The sequence below is a fragment of the Helianthus annuus genome, chromosome 1 (genome assembly GCF_002127325.2).
Source record: "Helianthus annuus cultivar XRQ/B chromosome 1, HanXRQr2.0-SUNRISE, whole genome shotgun sequence".
In the NCBI taxonomy this organism is placed as follows: domain Eukaryota; kingdom Viridiplantae; phylum Streptophyta; class Magnoliopsida; order Asterales; family Asteraceae; genus Helianthus; species Helianthus annuus.
In genome coordinates, this window is record NC_035433.2 from 10,799,698 (window position 1) to 10,811,664 (window position 11,967).

Genomic DNA, 11,967 nt, shown 5'->3' on the forward strand with positions numbered 1-11,967 from the left:
TTTTTACTTCAAAACACCAAAAGTTCGTTCCACGTCTTTTCTTGCCGCCTCGTGTTGCTTCTTGAACTTCTTTTCATCCAGTTCGTGAGGATATGAAAATGATTTGACAAACACGGACCATGTAGGGTAGATTCCATCCACGAGATAGTAACCACGACTGTATAAGTGGTTGTTAACGTAAAATGCACATTTTGGGGCCGTTCCATTTCATTCAGTATGAAATAATGGAGATTGCTGAAGCACATTGATGTCGTTTTGTGCACCTGGTGGACCGCAAAAAGCATGCTAAACCCACAAATCTTGAGAGTCCATCACTTCGAGCATAACTGTAGGGTAACGGTGATCTCCTCTCATATTAGCCCCGAAATCTGTGGGAAACATTCTCCATACGAAATGGGTGCAATCAAGGCTACCCACCATACCAGTAAGGTGATGTTTATCCTCATGAGCTTGGTATAAAAGCGCCATGTCATGACCTTTCTCGGGAGCATATATTTTACATATCGTTTCGCAGAAATATTCTAGACACTCGCGGGAAGTCCTTTCGGCCATATGTAAAAACTCGCCGTTCTCGTCTGGAGGGTAAGAGGGTTACCGGTTGCAACTTGTTTAATAGTCGATGTAACTTTTGCAATGTTGTACAACCCTTCTTCATTCTCGCATCTACACCCTCTTCAAACCACGGGTTATTTGCTTCCATGTCGCTCACAATTTTTAGAAACAAATGTTTTGACATACGGAACCTATGACAAAAAATATCTTCGTTGTATTTCGGTTCCTCGACAAAATAATCCGCCATAAGGGTTTCGTGGTCACTCTCACGATCACGACGAAGATAACGTTTCTTACTAGATGTGCCCGTGTCTTGTAGTTCCGCTTCGTTGATCAGTTTTTGGAAAAAAAACTTATGCTATTATAGGATGAATCACTGCTATCGGGTGAGAAAAACATTGGTATTTCTTCCACCATTTTTAAATTAAATAGGGGTAGAGATTTAGTTTTGAAGAAATGAGGAAATGAATTGGTGTGAATTTGTCTAAAATGGGTTAGGTTTATATAGTTTAAATATAAAAAAACCTTTAAAAAAAGTAACGGCTATATAGCCGTTGAAGTCAAAAAGCATGCCCAACGTTCATCTTTCCCATGCGGTGAACATCCCCCGCTTTTTTGCCTTGCCGCGCGATGAAGGAGAACGACAGCGGTGTTCCCCGCACAGTGAAAAGGTTCAATACCCTTCGCCCCACTTCCATCCCGTTCACCTTTACTTATTAAACTTGGAACAATAGTAAGTTGGACAAATACAAAACAAAGTTTTTCAGTTATTGACAAGTGCATTCAATAATATTATTAAAAGATTAAGAAATCTTGTTATTTTTTAATCATCTTTAATTTCAGTCATTTACTTCCATTATTATATTAAAATGTTTAGATGTATTATAACGACACCATATTAAAAATTTGGAATACTTAAATGAAATCAATTGAACGCCAAGTACGAAAATATGTCTAATATAAATACTATAAAACACAAACGTCAACAAGCCCACACACCATATTAAAATTTTCAAAAAAACTTAATGAAATCAAAAGAAAACCTGGGATACTTAATGAGATCAAAAGAACACCAAGTACGATAATATGTCTAATATAATTTTTTAAAAACATAAACGTCAACCAGGTAACTTCGAATTCCCTCATCGTTTTTTGAAATTTATATTAGACACGTAATATTAAAGGCTTTAACTAATTGGACACCCCATATTTATTTTGACATCCCCTAGTGCTTTATACAATGAGTATAGTCCTATACGTGTTGTATAAGACATGAGGTATTATTTTGGGTGAAAAAGTAAGGTTGGAATAAAAAGGTATGAGATTATACGACATGTATAGCCTTTTTTATAAAGTTTGTATTTTGTTAACTATTATTATTAAATATTGATAAACTTTATAAAAAACCAGATTTTTTTTTGTACAAAATGCTTTTTTGTTAACTATTATTATAAAATGTTTATAAACATGCTGATAAAATATTTTGTTTTTTAAAAATAAAGCTTTTTTTTGTTAAAGTGTTTGTCTCCATCTACGTGTCAATACAAATTAACCGGCTCGTCTCGATCTACGTGTCAAGTTCTACAATTAACGTGTCAAGTCTTAGTTAACAGGTCTGTCTCAATAACCGTAATTTGAATTATTGTTTTCAATTAAATAATCGTTAAGAATATTTAAACGTGTCAAGTCGGATACCAACGTTTATATAAAACAACAAACCAAACAAATTGAACATGTAATACATAACGAACAACTTAAACAAACATTACATATAAATAACAGAAATGTAGTATATAACACGAGTTTGTACAATAATAACCCCAAGATACAATTAAAACAAAAACGAAAAAGCACTACAGTGACAAATCATTATTGTCGCTATCGACAACACGACCAAACATACCCACAGGCGTGCCTGATGTCCCTACATGCGTAGCTGACATACCGGCCTATGTGCCTGACGTCTCGGCCTGCGTGCCTAACGGGGAGTCATCCGGATAAACTAGTGGCGTTGGTGGGCTCTGTTAGGAAATTAAGGTTTATGCAATTATACTTGGGCTCGGTTGTATTGGATTATGGATCTCTTGATCATGTCTATAAGATCTTGATAGCTTATATGGTGTTGGGTTACGACTTTGATATGTGGGCTTGGTTTTGATAGGGGTTTTAGCTATCACCTATATATTGTGACTTGATTACACATTAATAGGTTGAACATCATTAGGCATTATGAAGGAAGTTGTATCAAACGAATTTATATAATCATATGCAGGTTGTTCTTAATCGATTTCTTGGTGCTCATCATATTGTCTTTTGTTTTTAGTTTTGGTTTTGTGTTATTGAATCATCTTGTTTGTCTGTTTCCGCCATTCAAACAAGATCGTGTTGATCTCGTATTGTTGTGATCCATATTAGCGACTAACAAGTGGTATTAGAGCTTATGGAACCTACTTCTAGGCTCGGTTTGTGATATCAATCGATTCAATTGGTTTTTCGGTATTTCGTTGAAGTTTGGTGTTGTTCTCGTGTGGTTTTCGAAGTTTTAGAGAATTTGCAGTGTTGATGTTTTTTTTTGATAAAAAATCATCAAAATTGTTATAATCAGCTTTGGTGATCATTCGGAAACTGGAATTGAAGAACAAGTATTTTGAAAAGATTTCGAAAATTTTGTTCAGATATTGAAAAATCTTCAAATCTCACTGATTTCAGGATTCCAGTTATTTGCTAATCTTTTCTGTTTTGTAGATTTCAGCATCAGGTTGAAGTGTTTTCGACAACAACAACTGAGATTTCGACTACAACACTTGTCTTCTTGACATCTTTGATTGTTATCGAAATTGTGTTTTCGAGTTCACACAAGTCTTCGAAAACACAAGATTTCGAGGTCACAGTAGATTCCGAGCTTCTTCAGTTTTTGAGATAACAACAGATTCCGAGCTTCTTCAGCTTTCAAGATCACAACATATTTCAAATTATTCTCAGTTTTTGAGATTAAAGTTGTTTTCGAGAACTCAACCGTTTTCAAGTTACATTGAGTTTTCGACCTACTTTCAAAAACAAGTACTGTTGACATATACCTTACTACGAACTTGGAGTGTGGATTGTGGACTGTTAATTTGGACATTTAATTGATCTAATTTTATTTCGTAATCAATTTAATAAACCACGAATCTAAGTGATCTAACCAATGCATCCACTACTGTTGCTGCTACCAACATCCATCAAGAGTTAGACTCCATTATTGGGACTACTAGTTGGGTTCTGCGTCTGCTCCATGTTGATGACTACTACGAGTGGAAATACCAATTTGAACAACATATAAAAGTCAAAGATCCGAAAATCTAGAGGTGCATTCTTAGAGGCCCTCGTGAGATCACATATACACGAGCAGAAGATCTTGACACAATATTCTGAAGAAGACTATGAGAAACTTGAAGAGGATAATAAGGCTCTCTCATATTTGACCATGGCATTGGGACCTGAAATCTTTCTAGGGTTTAGGGATATGAAGTCAGCAAAAGAACTATGGGAAGCGCTGATGGAAGTCTTCGAGGGAAATGAAGACATGAAAGAAAGCAGAAGAAATATGTTGAATCAAAGCTTTAACATGTTCAACCATATCTATGGGGAGACTGTTGATAATCAGGTTCGGATGTTGGTGAAACTTGTGACTCAAATGAAACCTGCTGAGATTCCCTTGTCAAATAGTGCCATTAATAGACAACTTCTGAATGCATTTCCAAAAAGCTAGGATTCAAATGTAGCGATGATCAAGAAGACAAAGGATCTGAACAGAACTACGCATTCTCTGATGATATCAATCATCATCGCATGTGAACTTGATGACCAACAAAGGGAGATAAACCTTAGAAATAGTCTGTTTGTGGCTAGAATAACTAGTTCGAACTTAGCTCTTGTATCTCAAAACAACTTTCAGATGTTCAGATGTTCAGATGTACCTCTGGTACCAGAAACCCCACAAGAATTCTAGATGTTCAGAAGCTCATATAATCAGACTGCACCAACACGAACATACCATGTAACCCTACCTGCTCCTATTCATACTCCTGCTGTTGCCTTTGCTACCAGACTTGCTGTTGCTTAATTTGCTCAACCTGCTTAGAACGCTACTTTTATCACTAAACAGAGTGAAGAAAATCTTGCTTTAGTTGCTCGCATGATTAATTGTTTAAATGCTTTTATAGCAGGTAATCTCTCATCCCTAGGGCTGTTCATATCTGATCTGGATCAGACACACCTAGAATATGTTAAAGAGACGGACATCTCATGGCAAATGGTAATGGCTGCTTTTAGAGCCAGAAACTTTGTGAAGAAGACCGGGCGAAATAATTGCACTAATGCTTGTGACAAGAAGATGGGAATCAACAAGAACCAGTGATGTTTCTGCAAGATAACATATTATTATAGTATAAAAACCTGCATTTTGATAGTCATTTGTTGTAAATATTGCATTGAAAATATTACTGCATACAGAGAATTCTAGATGTTTTCGAGTTAACTATTAAATGTTTATTAATCTTGTTTTAAAAAATCCTATGAATCTGGAAGTTATTCCAATTAGTCTTGCTTTTTTTTTTTTTTTTGAAGCAAACTCAGTTTTTACCGAATTTTAACATTTATGTTCCACGAATTTTCAAATTTTTGTACTCTTTGAAAAAAATAAATAAACACATCTTTGAAGAGCATAAACATGTAGGAACTTGTTATAAAATTTTCATAGTTTAATTTCACCTTTTGGTAAGTCAATAAAACTCATGAACTTAGCCTTAAACCTATCTGAAACTAAACGTGCTGATCTTATTTGTTTGTCATTTCTTATTAAACCAATTAACTCTAATAGACATATAATTATTGTGTAAACCCTAAAATCCCATTAATTAGTCAATAATTACATAAATTAACATGAGAACCCTAATCTGGTAACTAAATACTCGTTGAATTACTAATACTTATCACAATGCTTATCTATTACCCAAAACTAGTTCTTACTCGCAACATCTATATTGTAGCCACCGCGTCGTACAACCTTTACTACTAATTGTGAACTTTGTGTGGTATAGGTGTATAACAACTCTATTCAGTGAGTTTATAGCTCCTATTTTACAATGTTTACATCTTTGGAGTGGAAAACATGCTCTTAACAACAAACTGTGGTTTTTCTTGTAGAATCAAATAACGGTTTTCACGTACTTATAACGATTAAATGGCCTCACATGTTGTTTTGGTACATATGACACACTACAAAAGTCCTCCTCATTACAACACTACATAACCATTAACTTTGTGAAGCTAGCGATAATACGTTGATAGATATATTGGCCGGACAAGCCCATCCAAAATTCCCTGTTAGGGGTTCGGATGTTCAAAACCCGACACATCGTAACAACAACCAGTCTGACGTACCCGTGCCAGGGAATCAGACACTAGAAGGCACACTAATACACTATACAGCCACTAAAGGTTGGTTATGGACATTATGTATGGAATTTAATAACTTCTATGGTTTAAACTTGTTTTGTGATTTTTTACTATATATTGCTATTTATTAAACCTATGTTTTCACCAACTTTTTTACTTGACACATTTTTAGCATGTTTTTAGGTGAACGAAATCAGAGGATAGAGACTACATAACATGTGACATCCGCTAAAAACGGATTCCCAAAGCCCGACTCATATTGTAACCCGTATTCTTGTGAAATTTAATAAAAAAAGAATTTGTATTATTTTTATTGTTATTTTTATATATTGTATTAAAGTTACACATTCGTATAAATAGAATCAGATTTAAAACGTTAAATCTATCTATACTATATAATAAAAGAAATCACTTTGAGGACACATGTCACTCATTGGAACCATCTATTTTTTAGCCTATTAAAATTAAATAATTATTTAAAATTAAATAATTATTTATGAGATATACGTAGAGATATACTATTTAATATATATAATTAGATATACGTAGAGATATAGTATAGATTAAAAACTTATTTAAAAAATATACTATTAATAGTAAATTATTATTTTTATAATATATTTCCTTAGATATAGGAATAGGTTACATTATAGTTTTATTATAGAGTTAATTGCCCGGATGGTCCCTCTGGTTTCATGTTTTTCACGTTTAGTCCCCACCTTTTGGAAATAGCAGGTATGCTCCCTATGGTTTGTCATTTTGTTACTCGGATAGTCCCCTGACATTTACTCCGGGGACTATCCGAGTAACAAAATGACAAACCATAGGGAGCATACCTGTTATTTTCAAACTAACTCACATCTACTCAGGGGACTATCCGGGTAACAAAATAACAAACCATAGGGAGCATACCTACAATTTCAAAAGTTGAGGACTGAACGTGAAAAAACGTGAAACCACATAGACCATCCGAGCAATTAACTCTTTATTATATCGTAGAGAGATTTTATTGTAATATTTACGTTTATACTTTTACATCCAAATTTAGGTAACATATTTAAATTGTCTATGACTCTTTATAATCAATAATATGTTTTAAATATATTTAACTCTTTATAATCAGTAAATGTTTTAAATATATTTATTTTAAATAAAATATTATATATTTTTTAAATATGTTTTATAAAAATAAGAATATGACTTAAGATGTAATTTTAAGGAGAGAAAAATTATTATTATTTAATAGGAGAGAAAATGCAGGAAATCAAAATCTGAAATTAATCAGAACTCAACTCGTGTATTAGATGAGGTTTTTTAAAGATATAAGTTTTTATTATTTACTATATAAATTACATTTATTCAACCCGTGTAACACACGGGTTTTTTAAGATACAATTTTTTTTATCATTTACAATACAAAATTACATTTATCCAACCCATGTAATATTCAACCCGTGTAATACACGGCGTTTTTTTAAAGATATAACTTTTTTTATAAATTACTATAGAAAATTACATTTATACAACCTGTGTAATACATGAGTTTTTAAAAATATAACTTTTTTTATTATTTGATATATAAAATTAGATTTATTCAACCCGTACAATACACGGGGTTTTTTAAATATATAAATAATTTATTATTTAGTATTTTTTTCATTATTTGATGTATAAAATTACATTTATTCAACCTGTACAACAATACAAGGGGTTTTTAAAGATATAACTTTTTATTTTTTAGTATATAAAATTATATGTATTCAATCCATGTAATAAACAAAGTTTTTAAAGATATGTTATTTTATTATTTAGTATATAAATTCACATTTATTCAGCCCGTATAATACACGGGGTTCTAATCTAGTACTATATAATAAAAGAAACCACTTTTGGGACACTTGTCATCATATTAAGGCACCTCTTATAGATAATTATTATTTTAATTTAATCTTTTCTAATTAATTATGGATAATCCTCCTATTAAATATTATTTAGTTTAATATCTTATGGGTAATTATTATTTAGTTTAATCTTCTTCTCATTTATAATATTATTAAGTGAAAATTATGATTTTGGCCTCTGTAGTTATATCATTTTTACCCTTTTAGCCCATTTTTTTTAACATCTGAGCCCCTAACGTCTTCTTTTCTAACCCTTTTGGCCCCTAACAATAACCCCATCCATTAAATGTTAGGGGCCAAAAGGGTTAAAAAAGACGTTAGGGCCAAAAAGGTTAGAAAAAAAGACGTTGGGGGCTTAAATGTTCAAAAATTCTTTAGAGAAAATTACGATTTTGGCCCTTGTAGTTATATCACTTTTACCCTTTTAGCTCAAAAAAGAATTTTTTAACATCTGAGTCCCCAACGTCTTCTTTTCTAACCTTTTTGGCCCCTAACACTAACCCCATCCATTAAATGTTAGGGGCCAAAAGGGTTAAAAAAAGACGTTAGGGGCAAAAAAGGTTAAAAAAAGACGTTAGAGGCTTAGATGTTAAAAAAAATTGGGCTAAAAGGGTAAAAGTGATATAACCAAGGGGCCAAAATCATAATTTTATTATTTGATGTATAAAATTAGATTTATTCAATTCGTACAATACATGAGGTTTTTTAAGGATATATATTTTTTATTATTTAGTACAGAAAATTACATTTATTCAAACCGTGTAATACGCATATTTTTAAAAATGTATTTTTTATTATTTGGTATATAAAATTACATTTATTCGACCCGTGTAATAAATGGGGGTTTTTTAAAGATGTATTATTTTATTATTTGGTCAACAATATTACATTTATTCAACTCGTGTAATACACGTGGTTTTAAAGATATAACTTTTTTATTTTGTATATAAAATTACATTTATTCAACCTATACAATATTGTTCTTATATATATAACTTTTTATTATTTAACATATAAAATTATATTTATTCAACTTGTGCAATAAAGAAGGTTTTTAAAGATATATTGTTTTATTATTTAGTATATAAAATTATTTATTCAACCCGTATAATACACGGGGTTATAACCTAGTTTTATATAATATAAGTTAATTCCATTAGAGTTTAGAAGAGAAATAATTTGACTAAGTTGGTTTGTAATGTTAAACCAAGTTAGATTTTATAAGTAAACCATTTAAGTAAGTTAATTATAAGAGGTGATGGGGACATGCGTTATTATAACGCGTGATGGAATATTGACGCGTTGAACATTACAAAATCCCACCCCCACCTTCAAGTATAACGAGTTATAGCACCACGGTTTGATGATTCCGTGATTTTTTCAACGCGTGATGATATTATTTTGTGAGGGTAATTGTTGGTTGGGGGAAAATTGTTGGGTGTGGTGGTGAGTGATGACCACCCCACTAAAAAAGGTTGTGAGTGATGGAAAAATGATTGCTGACATGGCGGAATATGATTGGATATTGTGAGTGATGAAATTTTATCACTAGTAACCACCCCCTCCCCTAACAACTACTAAGTTAGACCAAGACTGAAAGTGGAGGGGCCTATTTGTTTTATAGTTAAAGAAATAAGATACGGTTCGACGCAGGATTTGAACCCAGGCAACTGAACAAACGCGAAACACGTCGACCAACTAAGCTACACGCCCAGACATGTTAAACTCGGGCCTGTTATTCCTTTAAACACAACCTGAAGCGACCTGCAGCTCTTCTGCTTCCTCATTTCGTGCTGAAACCCAACCAACCCTACCTGAAGACTAATGCGGCCCGACCCAGCGTTATTCCATTTGTTTCTTGACGAATCAACTTCGTTTTCGTACCAACTGATTCACATTTACGGGTTTAAGGAGTTATTAGCATCTAATGGTTTAATGATCTCTTAAAATTATTTTACTTTAATGGAAACTTATTCACCATTAAAATTGATGTGTGATAAAATACGTATATTTGTCCCGTGTAAATTGTATAATTATTGTATAAGTTTTATTTATTTTTTTTAGGTTTTAGTATTAGGGGAGGAGGGGTGGTCACTAGTGATGGATTTCTATCACTTCCACTATCCAATCAAATCATGCCATGTCATCACCCAATATTCTATCACCAGTGATAGAAATGTAGGGGGGTGGTATCACTGGTGATGAGATTCCAATGTACAAGTATTAATACCCAATGTACAAGTAATACACATTCATTTGATCAACTTCAACGCGTTATACATTCAACGAGTTATACTCTATCACTCGTGATAAACATGGAGGCGACGGTGTTCCACGAGTGATAGGATTCTATCACGGTAAATAACGTATCCGCCCCGTGTGCCCTTATATTATATTATTTTGTGTTTTGGCAGGTCCTGGTGCAAATGAAGCGAAAAAGAGTAATAAATAAATAACCAGCCAGTGGGTTGAGTATGATGCCAGTGACTGAAATGAAATTGCTGTTATTTTCTGTGAATGGGCTGATCCCGCTATCTCTACATTATCTATCAAAGGCTGCCATATTATTTGCAGCCCCATTTATTACGAAATATTAAAGGCTGCCATATTAATTTTGAAGGGGAGGTGCGACAAAAAGAAAAAAAATAGGAGTTGACTATTGATGCCACATGAGCCGCCACACATCTGCATGTAAATATTATTGTTTAAAATCAAAACCTAAAGGAATCTAAATATATAATATTGCCTTGGACAGAAAGTAATATGGAGGGGATACAAATCAACGAAAAAGGAGTAGCCATATATATTTTATTATTGTGGAGGAGACTAAATATAAAGAAAAAAAAGCAGCCTGCTCTATTATATTATTTTTCTTTGGAGAAGACATCACTTGACGAATTTTAGAGGTGGGTTTTAGTAAGGGTTCAAGGAATTTATAGGTTCTATCTTAAGATTTCTTTTATTTTCTGGTTTCTTGTTTTTACTTCAATGAATACTTGTTTTAGACCTTTTTTTTTATTATATTTAGAGTAAACTTCAGTTTTGCTTCCTGTGGTTTGGTCACTTTAACGGTTTTGCCCCAAACCTTTAAAAATAGCCATTTTCCTCCGATAGTTTGCTATGGTTTTTCCATTTTGCTCCCTGCCTCTAACTCTATCCAAATTGTCTGTTATTTGAAAGGGTATTTTGGTAACTTCAAGTATAAAAGTAAGGGTATTTTAGTAATTTTATATATAAAGATTTAATAACTTATTAGTATTTCAAAAATCAAAATTCACAAACATGTAATATACAGACACTCTCTTTTCTCTCTCTTTCTTCCCCATCACCAACCACCAACACCAACCACCGATGACCACCCCACCTCCTACAACCGCCATCACAGCCACCTCACAGGAACCCACCTCTCCTACAATCGCCATCACAGTCACCTCCTATGACCACCATCACAACCACCTTCTTCGACCAAAATTAGGGTTGTTCAACTCAGGATTGAGCGTGATTAAAGGCGGCAACATAGAGATGTGAAGCTAACCCTAAACCCCTCTTGCTTGAGGGAATGAATGTGTGAATAATATCCATAACTTTTCCACCATTTCTCAATTCATACTCTAAGTATGTTTTCTTGTCCTCTGTCTCAAACCTCTTATCTCTCTCGTTCCATACTATCTCTGGGGCCTCCGCCGTTGCTCTGCCGCTTCTCGTCGCCATTTCTTTGTTGTGGTCTACACGTAAATTGCAGCAAGGAAAATTCTTTTATTTTATATTATGGCAAGCAACAGAAGTAAAGAACTCATTTGACGGCGAAGGAGGTAGTCTAGCAACTCAGATCTAAAATACTATAGCTTCATCTTCAATTTTCAAACTGGAACATACATCGGTTCAGATCTGAAAAGGGATAAGTGGCGGCGGCTAGGGTTCCGTTTTGCTCCCTGTGGTTTCGTCTTCAAGGGGGATGGCCTTTCTGTTGTGTCTTTCTCTAGCCACTGACTGTTGAGGGTTTGAAATTAGGGTCACTGATATCAGAATTGTTGTTGCTGCTGCTGATCTTCTTGAAATTGAAATGAGCGGCGGT